Genomic DNA, 11,664 nt, shown 5'->3' with positions numbered 1-11,664 from the left:
GTGTATAAAGTCAATGAAAGTTTGACTTCCAGGCATAAAATTACCTGGATCTTCTGCGTCCATAGAGGAAGCACACCGGTGTTTCCACTTACCCCACCTCTTGTAGGACATGATGATTTAAGTTAAAAAATAATACATTGCTGATTTACAGACATCAATTTCACAATGCAAGCCCATTGGAAAAAATCTTTTTGGGCCCATGTGATGGACCTGTTAGTTGCAGTTACACGGTTTGGCCAATGTGTCAAATTGGCTCCAAATCCCAGCACCATTCCTGAGGGCTTGGATCATCCCTGGTGGCATCGTGTAGGTGAGGCTTATGGGGAACTAATCTTAGTGCAGACAGTGTTGGGAAGTAACTACTTAGGCTACCTGTAACTAGTTACATGCAATTAAAATAAAAAAAAAATTAAATTGTAATCTGTTATGGGGGGAAATATTAATTAAATTACAGTTACTAATCAAAATGTTGGTGATTACAAAGGGGTTACACCTGAATATATCCATTTGGGGAAAAAGTGTATATGTAGAGTGTATTCTGTTATTTTGAATGCCTTCTTTTTGCAAAACCTATTAATGGATATTTTTCAGCTTCATTGCCCAGTTTAAAACATTTGTCAAAAAAAGTAATCAAGTAAGTTACATCCCTTTCAGTATGTAGTTGAAATAGGTATATGACTTTTTAAATTTTAAGAAAGTAACTAGTATTTTGTAGCCTTAAGTAACCTTCCCAACAGTGAATGCAGATGGTGCCAATGTTATGCTGCCTTTACACTGTTTAGTCAACATTTACCTCATAATTATAAGTCAAAACAAAAATGTCTATTTCCACTTTAACATTAGCTCAGTGACTGATTAATATATAACAAAAAAAAAAGGTGCTAAAATTAAGAAGACATCGACAGAGGAAGCTCTGCAGATGAAGCAATTAATAAAATGAAAATTAAAAAACAAAATTGGTTTCCTAATCCAACCAGCCTTAATGTGTGCACCTGTTAGCAGACATAGGGAGCACACATCCATGCTCATATTTGCACACAGCACACTCATCTGTTGTTTTTACTCCCTTCATTTAAACAACTTTCCCATTTCCACGTTGGCCACAACCTGCAAACACACAAACTCCCAGATATTGCCCAGGATAAGCATGACGCTACGCAGTGGCACAAACTGATGCGATGCCACTCCTTATAACTAACTGAGGGCCACCTTTTTTTCCTCCTCAGCACCAGTGAGACGGGATGCTGCGCTGCAGAGAGAGCCTCAGCCGGCTGCAGCGGTGGAGGCTGACTGAGGAGACACCAAAGCGAAGCTCCGTCCACCACGACGCACAGCGCCGGCACCAAGCTCCCTGAAGTGGAACAAGAGCTTTGGTTTCGCTCGAGGGGGAACGAGCCGGGCACCGAAAGAAATAATGCCTGTGTGTTGCTGTTTATTCACTTGAGGATGTACTGTTTACGCTGGCTAACCACATAGAGCAACAGAGACGAGGACCCGGACTTGATACTGTATTTAATACCGCTGCCATTCCGCCTGTTTGGGTCGGCAGGGAGACACACCACGGCGGTCAGCACCTGGAAGAGGAAAGAAAAAGAGAAACGAGGGACGACTTTTTAAAATATCCGTGAGTAAAGTATTTTACTTTGGTGTTCCCAGTTGTTTTTGTTCACGTTGTAGCCTCATGTAGCCTCAGCTGTGTGAGTGACGGCAGGTTGTTCAAACAGAGACAAGTTCTGCTGACAATGCTGCTGACTATAATCCAAATACAACCCAAAAGGAGCTGAATTGTTCAGGATGATTTTATTTATCTACATATCCAAGTTATTGTTATTTTTGAAACCCTCCTGCTCGTCAGTCTGGGTAATTCCTCCCCATGCTGTTTGAATAACTTCTGCCTTTTCATGAGGAGCACCTGGAGTCAGAATGAAGCATGTGGGCGATGGAGGTGTTGAGTGTCCAGATGCACACAACAACACACAACAAAGTGTTCAAATGAAGCTATTTATTATGCCGTAGGAAAACAATCTCTGCAGGTTTGAGCCCAAATTAAAGGTGTCCTACACTCCACAGCCTTGAAAGGAGACACTTTGAAATGCATTTACACTGAAGTGGGTTTGAGGTTTGGCTGCTTTTAAACAGGAGCTCAAAGGAATCCATGGAAATATTTTGTGAAAGAACAGAGCTCTCCTGCAAGGGCAGAGGCTGGTCCCTTTTATTTTTTTGTTGTTTTTTGGGGAGTGCATCTTTAGGTTAGCAGAACAGGAGGCATCTAACACACCACTTACCACACAAGTAGACCCACAGGAATTATCTAATCAGAGATATGCAAATTTCCCAAACTCTAATTTTGCGGCTTCGCTGCGGTTGAATGTTTAGTATAATGCTATCATCTGACTGTGCTGGTGACAGTCAGTTTGTGCACTGTGGCTTCAGGCACACATATTCTTGTTTGATCTTATTGATTTGGCTTTTGCAGGGCTGTGTTTGGATGATGCACAGAGAGCATGGGCTATTATTAAGACATTATTCAATTAGGAATATTGCTTCCGTTTTTTTTTCCCTTCTTGAAGTTTGTGACTTTCTTCTCAATGACAGCAATTAGCCGAGTGGTGGCAGATAGAATGGAGTCTGCCGGAGGAAAATACAACCTTTAAAAGTGTGTCTGCTGTCACTAAATCCCCCTGCTGCTTTGGCGTCTGTTCATTTTTAATGCAGGTTCATTCAGAGACACTTAGACACAACATCATACTATTTTAAGGCTGGTTTCTAATTTAAAGACACTAAGTATGCCACTACAGTATTCAAGACTGCTGGAGATTTAAAGCGTGAACCTATGGACCAGTTTCTGCTTCTAAAAATACAGAAACTAATTTCTTCTTGCTTCGGTCATTCCTGAATTTGACACAAATTAGAATCAAATGTCGTGGTACTTTGAGAGAAGCATCAGTGATGTAAACAGCATGAGATACTGTAACATGACAGATGTACGGTTCCAACATGTGGCTCAGAGGCTGAAAAAAAGAGAAGGTCAACAATACAAGAAAAGAATGCAGTAATAATTTTCTCTACAGGAAAAAAAATGCTTGAAATGCTCAAAGTTTTCCTGTGATGCATGCGTTGGCTCCTGACCCCCAGGTTGACTTACATACTATGTGCTGTATGTATGTGTGAAAGTGAGAGTGGGATATGCCCAGGGGAAAGGAGCCTACTCAGTGTTTTTTTTTTTTTGCTTCAAGCACAATTTCATTCACTTTCTTTGAAGAGCTGTGAGTTGAGCACGTATATCTCCAACTGGTATGTCACATATGCTGCACTGTAGTTGTACTATATCCTTTGCAACATGGATTCAATCAATATACAGTTTTTGCTACGATGCAAAGAAATTCCAGTAGATTCAGCAAAATCATTTTGGCTTTTTGTTTATATACACAAACTGTTCTCTTGATTTTTTGTTAATTGTTTTCTTTTTCTTTTCTTTTTTTTAAAACGCCAACTAGTAAATAAAGGCAGGCACAATATTTAATTTGAGTTAATGAATTTGAGGCTGTTTGACTCAAGGGTGCTTTGCATATGTTACCATGCAAAAAGTAATAAATGTCAGTTCAAATTTACAGAGCTAAGTACTTCTTTGAATCTTAGGGTCCTGACACATCAAGCCAAATGTTGGCCATTGGTCAGTGTTGGGCTGTCCATGAGCATCTGTCGCCCTAGTTTTTGCGGTGTGCCCCACACCATCAGCACTAGTCTGATTTCTTTTGGCCAATTAAGTATGCTGAATCGGTGTTGTAGCTGGTGGAACCTGTCAGTGAGTGAAATCACTCTGATTGGCAGTTCAGCTCAGTGCACAAGAGGAGAAATGGAAGTGAAGAAAGCAAACAGCTGTCAAGAGGGCATGAGATCAAAACAAACTTGTTATTTAAAGAGTTTTCCGTAATTTCTCGTGTTATTGTTCGCTAGTACACGGTAGGCTTAATATCCATTGTTCTTTCAATGTCGGGTTGCGTTGTTAATGTGCTAACTGGCTAGCTAGTGTCTTACAGTTGCCCTTTTTCAATGACAAATACAAACCAGGCTCCCGGGAATACTGCTCAGCCTTGCAGCCAATTTTTCCCAGTGGCCACTCATGGTATTGCAGCGAAAAAATCCGCTGCTGCCCAAAAAAGCATTCTCCCCATAGGCCACCATTATAACAGAGGCATCTATAAAATGGCAAACAAGGTCAAATATGAGTCTTTATATTATGATTTTTTGATATATAGAGGTTTTAAATTTTTTAATCTTTCCTGGAGCAGAAAAAGTGATTTAAAAATCCCCACGTGAGCAACTCCATTGGCGCCATCTTGGTATCCTGTGTCTAGTTATTATTATGAATCCATCAATTGTGGTGTGTTCAGGTGCAACTTGTTGGTTGAGACACAGGTAACCTGAGACGACGCAGCATTCAGGCTTTATCACCACTAGTTCTTTGATGTCAGTTTGGTGTGTCTGGGCCTCTACGACTGTAAATCAGTGTTAAAATCATGTAACCTACGTCACAGTCTAATGCTGCCGTGGTTTCCTGTTAGTGTTATACAGTGCAGCGTCCATTAAGACTTAATGATGGAAGTCTAACTTGAAGGCATGCTTGTGATTTCAAATGGGCTATAATTTGCCATAATGTTAATCTAGATATATATTTCATGAGACCTAATGTGCTTAAACGATTTTCATATCAGCCCACTCCACCGCTTAGTTTAATTTCCGGAGATCATCTGAAAATGCTTCATCTCACCAAGAGATGTATAGTTAAAGTCGCCAGACACAGTTCTAATCAAAAGGAGCTTCACCTGCATATCAGGGGAATAGATGGAGGGAACGAACAGCTGTGCCTGTTTCACTTGGCACGCGTTAGAGGTTACCCCTATCCTTATCAGATGTAAATCAGTTATTTGCTTGCAATACATGCCTTAAAATGTTTGTAAATCCACTTGGGGGCAGGTGCAAGATGAAATGCAAATAAGTAGATTGGCTAACCTTGATGGAAATTGAATATGTCTTGAAGTTACAGCTGTCCCATCTTCTTAAATGAAATGATTATTGACATGGGCCAACAGACATGGATTTAGAGTATGGCTAATTGAAAATGACAACTCTGGTGAAGGCGAACCCTCCGAGGCCCTTGGGACACTTGAGAAAAATGCATACCAGGATTGACAAGGGAGAGGCTAGGGATAGAAACTGTCTCACGGAGACAATCGCACCCAAGGGAGTCCTATTTTCACTGACAAATCTGAAACTAATAAATGGAAAGGGGACAAAAATGTCTTGCAGATAGCACTGCGTACTCAACGTGTCCCCATTGTCTGTTTTTCATATGATGTTGGGGAATATATTCAAAGACGGTGATATGGTATCACACTGCACAGGCTGTATAAAGAGTACTGACTCAGTATACAGAGCACTATGTGCGTTGACAAAAGTGAAAGCTAGGAAGTGTTCAGAAATTGCTGGGCATCCTGAAATCTGTAAACAACATATTTTTCACTGTCCAGAGAATGCAATGGTGTAATTTTGCTCTCCAAACAAAACGGTGACTAAGAATGTATGTCCTGGGCATGTTTCCCTGGTAAGATTTGAGATGACATGCATTTGTTAGATTAAAGACATTCTTTTTAAGAAATGTTGGTAATGTTGACAGTGGCAAACCCTTCCTTGGCTGCCTTCCTATCTAGCACTTTGTTTGTGAGGGAGGCCCACTGGTCTTGCAGAGCCTGGAAGACAAACGTCCCTCAGGACCCATCTGACAACTTAATTTATATAATTGCTCAGAAGCATCTGCGTAAGAAAAGACTGACTTTCAGCACCCTCCTCCACTTGTCACTGTTATGAATGACTTGGATTTGATGTCCAATGAGTCAAACAGACAATCTCGAGTCACACTGATGTTGTCATGCCGAAGCATGTGTGAACTACAAAAGAGGCACTGTTAATTTGATTACAGTGTTGCATCCTTCTTATGGAAAACAGTTTCAGTCTCATATCTTCATCTTGCATTTTTTTGTTAGCGCTCTGATCTTGCTCTTGTGATGCAGCCAGCAGATTGTACAATAAATCCTTGCACTATGACAAATGTGTACATATGTTGAGCAGTAATCTAATTATCATGAGTGAGATGACAGCATCATTGTATGGGCCTTCTTTCCCTTCTTTCTTGGTTTTTGCAGCTGATCTAAATGGCTGAAATAACTTGTTTTGGTAGCTAATACGTCTCACAGCCTCAGGTTGGTTAATTATGCAGCCCCTTTATCTGTTTGTCTTTGTGCTGTCCTCATTGTGTTAACTTCGAGCAAGTCATCTGCAGATACCTGCAGGGCTCCTCTGAGCCACAGCTTAAATGGGTGGTTGTGAAAATGTTAAAGGTTATTAATTGCATGTATGGAATGAAGGAATGTGATTTGTTGTTACTGGAATCTGAATTAAGACAAACCTTTGATTGAAAATACGTGCCCCTTTTTTGTTAAGATATTAAAATCTGGCCGTTATCAGGACAACATAGCAACATCTATCTACAGTACCACCCTCCACACAAAGGATTTCTTCTTCAGTCACATTACTCACGTGTTGAAATAGGCTTAGGTGGTAGTAGGTTTGATTTGTCTGTGGAAATAGTTTGTCAGTGAAGTGAACACCAAGTATTTGTGGAGATGGTATGGAGAGAGTAGTGATGATGGTGATGTTGGGGAATAGCTCGGGGATGGAGTGTTTTTCAGTAGGCAGCTCCTGATTTTATGTGACAGTAAAGGGCCTTATCTTCCAGGGCCATGATGAAGCACAACACTCTTTGATTTTTTATCTTCCCAACGTCTAACAATCTCATGCTCTCGACAGATTAGTAAAATGAAGGTGTAAAAACGGGCTCTGCAGTTTCAGGGGAGTCAAATACAGTCAAATACAGGGTCTAAGGCTATATCTGCATCATGCTGATAGTACAAAATGAAAGATTAGCTGAAATTACTGATGTACTTTTGACCTTCAGGTTCGAGGCAGTCAAAAAATATGATTCGTGTTGTGGCATGATTGGATTATTTTTGCATTTGCAAACAATACTTTGTGTGGCAGACAGTAAATGAGATAATAAAGAGTTTGGATAGGAGAAAATTGGGATAAGATGCAAGGCTCAAGCATAATGTGTGGGTCAACTTGTTTAAAAATCCTTTTTTGGGGGGGTCTGTGAGAATAGTCACACTGCAGCCATTTGGCTATTTACACTCATCCCTAAGGCCTGTAAAGGTGCAATATCAGTATAAACTTAAGTGTGTAATCTATACCTCCTTTGTGCAATAATGTGAATTCAGCCATTCAGCTTTTCTATTACAGTTTGCTATTTTACTGTCCACGTATTATATTACTCTGTGTTTTTTTACTGCTGCATATTTATTATATAGCTTTGCGTTTTTTACAGATGCTTCTTGTTTTGCAGTTTTCCTTTTGCTGCTGTAATGATGCAAATTTCTGCAGTGTGGGACTAATATAGGATTATCTTATCTCATCTCATCTCATCTCATCTCATTTTTATGGATCCCACTGCGTGCTGTAATTGACTAGTACTCATGACGTTGACGTGTCTAGGTTTGGGATTAGGGTAAAGAGGTCACGGTTAGGGCCAGTACTCGTCAATCCAGAATATTCTCTCAGATTAAAGTGGTACTTTTATGAGAAACCCTGACAAATGCACTGCCAGAGAGTCAGATAAGGTAGCACAAATAGTGACACTATCCACTGAGGTAGCAAGATGTGGTGGGTGATTAAAGCACATGATAGTCTCACAGGAGGTCAGGGTTTGAGTCCCATGTGAATCAATGCAGGTTTATTATTTTCAGACCCAGTTGAGTTATTATTTTCAGTTTTCAGGTTGTATAACGCTGCTGAATACACATAAACTTTTGCAGAATAGCTGAGTAGACCTGTTTGTGTTAACGCCATATTTCGATATTGCGGGGACGCCCAGGAATATACACTCTAAATAGCCACATTGGCTATTCGCACCCTGGCTGTAAATAGCATTGCTGGCTATGGACATCTGGGTGCTTGCATTTGCCATAATGCTATATACACTAGTGTGTAAATTGCCACATTGGCTGTTCTACCCTGGGTGCCAGAAGCATCTGCCTTGTTTTCTTCAGTGCAATAGCATAAGAGAGCATCTCACTCTCAGTCCCTTTCGTACTCTACATTTATTTCTGTTCCTCATTACCTCAGACAAGGCATTGATCCCCCTAAAGAATTAGTTGGGGGTGTCTTTTCCCCCCCACTTAAAATTCATTGGAGACCAAACCTTTCTTAACAAGTCTTTCTCTATTTCTGTGCTATCTTAATAAGTCAAACCTCCAAAGACATAGTGAGTAACTCTGGGCCAGCATCGGCAGTGTCGACAGAAATCAAAGGCACCTCGAGAGATCAATGAAATTTCATGTAACTTCTGTTATTACACCTGATTATGTATAATTACCTTTTTACATTTTGATCTTTCCCCCTAATGAAAATGTCTTTAGGCCCGGTTGGTGAACAATCCTCTTTGCTAGCTCATTAATGTGAAATTGCTTCTGAGCTTCTTGTAAAAGCATGTCTTAAAACAAAGAACATGCCCCATCCTTGCAGATTAGACTCTCAATAATTTATTGGATCTTAAATCCTGTGTTGTTGCATCTTTCACATGTTTTTATTGGGATTTTCATTTTCACCTGCCATAACATTGATTTCTTTGCATTGTATGTTCCTGTGAGACTGTAAGTGAGGAAGCATCAGATGAGTAAAATTTGGTTGGCTCACGACAGACCATTAAAAGGCTTTTCAAAACCTTCTCTCTTTTTTTTTTGCCATCTAGAATGTAATGTCAGGTCTTCCCGAACAAAAACAGTTTTTAAATCCATAAAAGTAACACCGGAGGTCAAAATGTTGCTTGATATTTCTCAGATGATTTTTAGTCAAGGCCTTCTCAGTGTCCACTTACCCAAGGTAAAGATGCACAGCGATGTCTCTCACTGCCTGGTGGGCATTTTTGAAAAGAAAGCAGGGATGCTGTACATTAACAGTAGGAGGGATGTTTTCAGGTCACCTTTCTTACAGTACTAAGTCATGCATCCTGCAGGCTCATGATGAGTTGCCACGTTCCACTCTCATGCCTCCTTTCTCCCGAGAGATGAAATGTGTATGGGAGTATCTGTCAGGATACAACTAACAGGGCTGCTGTGCCTAGCTGTGCTTGTGCAGTACCTCCCTGTTCATCGTCTTGTGACAAGCGCTGGATTTATCCTACCAAAGTGAGGTAGATGTAGAATCATTTCCTCAGTATCGCTCTGTAATGCCATAGCAGCACTCATATGAATGGATAATGATTGATGCTTGGTGATTTCATATTTTCTACCAGTGACTTTATGATGAGAACCGTGGTGTGATACTATAACCAAAGTGAACGACCAACTTAAATGTGAACTGGCAGCATTAGCAGGGAACCTGAATCATATTCTGCAGGAACACATCAGTATACAGGATGCATGCTTTAACAAATGCAGGACTTAAAACCGGTAAAATGTCCTCCAGATATTAGGATGATGTGAAGCTTCATTAGGCATTAAGATAAGACAGAAGCACTGGAGCATTTTATAGGAAATAAAGGAGAGCAAGCTGCTCTGTGGAGCTTTTATTCAAAGCTACTATTGTGTGGGGAATGCTGTTTGGTTTTGGTTTTTCTTTATCAGCTGTCAGCTTGCTCTGGGTAGCATCATGGCTGCGGTGGTCCTGGGAAGAAAAAAGAATGATGTTGTAATATTACATAAACCTCGGTTTGGGCAGTGCTCTGTGATTTAAATTATTTTTGTTCTGCATTTCATGGCAGCTCGGCCATCATTTTAATGTGCGCAGTCAGTTTTTCACATGGTTGACATTTTAATTCACAAGTCAAAGTTCAACCGTCTTCGTAACGTCTCCCAAAACGATTAGCTCTTAATAAAATGATAAGATAAGCAACCTGTGAGCAACGGGTGAGAGGCTACTGAATTGTCTCATTTTCCAGCAGCCCAGCAGATCAATAAATGTAATAGTTAACATAATGGGAGATTAATGGGAAATGTGACAGCCAGGGATGACAGAACAATATTGTGAGGAGATATGTAAATTGAAAAAGCAAATTGCAGCTGCACACTATCAAAATAACAAAAACCACTGAGGCCGTAGCCTGTTTAAAAAGAACTTTCACTTAACAATGTAGCTTTGAAATTATTCGGCTGACTTGCTGAATAATTTGAGTTTTTGACGAGCAGCTTCCAACTGGTCAACAACTGGAGGTTTGTAATTAATCAGCATCTTAAAACATCTGCTGCACAGACGAGTATGTTGATCTGCCACAGACACACATGTATGTCCTGTATCCAGCTAGTTTAATCAGTTGTGTTCAAAGGAAGAACATTTATGGAGTGGACTCAAATGGTTTAAAGGACCATTCTGTTTTTATTCCGTGTCTATTTAAATTTTGCATATTCTGTCGTCAACCATTTTTCATTGCACGTCTCTGTGGTTTAGATATCTGACTGAGCTTTACTTGCCATCCAGTCGGCTATTAGTTTCAGCTCATATTTGTGTGATATGAAAATAAATTGGGGGTTTGAATAAGCCTGGACAGTTTATTGATTTTTAAGAGTCTTGAGAGTCGACTGCCTGAAGTGCCTTGTGGAGTTTTCTGGTAAACAAACAAAAGTTATGTTTGCATTCAGTGTTACTCACCAGAACGCACTGTGTGTATCCTTGAAGTCTAATAAATGTGTCAAGTGCATTTCCTTCCACATGAAACATATACTGTTCACTGTCTAATTTGAGCACGCAGGGTGAAGATTAAGGCGCAGTACAGATACTGCAGTTCAGTTTATGGCCCAACTAAAGATCAGTCAGACCATCCGGCCAGTGTTTTCTCTTTACTTGCAGCTTATATTAAGTTGGGCATACACACTGTATGATTTGAGCCTGTTAAATGTTGTTGTTTAATTCCAACTCCCACTGTATGAGTAAATCTTCTGTGAGTAAAGCCAAAGCTCACGATTTATGTGCTTACACTGTACAGTCTGATCGCCAAGCCACATCCTGAGCGCTCACGCTGTACGTGTAAAATAGACAATAAAATGGTCTGTTGGCCCCGTGGACTGTTCTCATAACATCAGTAAGACAGACGTCCCAAAAAGAGCTTAAAAGTACATTCCTGCATAAATGGGATTTGTCTCCCTTTATTTTTTTATTTTTCTCTTACACACACACACACACACACACACACACACACACACACAAATTAGCAAGTTAGCAGCACTAACAAACTATAGGTTTATGCTACACTGTACGATTGATTCAGTGCGAAAAAGGGACTACCCTTGGGGAATATGGCTCAGCTTTAACTGTGTGTGAGCCTGACGATGAACAACCAATATTTCTAACGTGTCAGAAATTCATTCAAACGTTCGAAGGGTGGTTGGGAGCGGTTGATTGGGTCATCATCGGTCCTTGCTCCCCCCATATACTGCACCGCAAACAACGCCCAATGAAGCTGAAATCTGGTCGAACTCTAAAATAAATGAATAAATCAGGTCAGAATTAGGCTCTAATGGTACAGTGTATGCCCAGCTTTAATGTTACTGATGTTCC

At 40.3% G+C, this 11,664-nt stretch overlaps 1 protein-coding gene across 1 annotated transcript in view; it reads left to right on the top strand.

Annotated features, from left to right (window-relative positions):
* Positions 1 to 1,205: 1,205 nt before the first annotated feature.
* cntn5 (contactin 5) overlaps positions 1,206 to 11,664 on the top strand; it is a 137,151-nt gene continuing 126,692 nt past the window's right edge. Inside the window, exon 1 of the mRNA XM_050064823.1 lies at positions 1,206 to 1,624. The gene's annotated coding sequence lies outside the window, so the exon portion shown is untranslated. The remainder of the gene's footprint in view (positions 1,625 to 11,664) is intronic.

Source organism: Epinephelus moara, chromosome 2, assembly GCF_006386435.1.
Source record: "Epinephelus moara isolate mb chromosome 2, YSFRI_EMoa_1.0, whole genome shotgun sequence".
NCBI classification, from domain to species: domain Eukaryota; kingdom Metazoa; phylum Chordata; class Actinopteri; order Perciformes; family Serranidae; genus Epinephelus; species Epinephelus moara.
The sequence above is the reverse complement of the archived record's forward strand: the minus strand, read 5'-3'. Positions and strand labels throughout refer to the sequence as shown.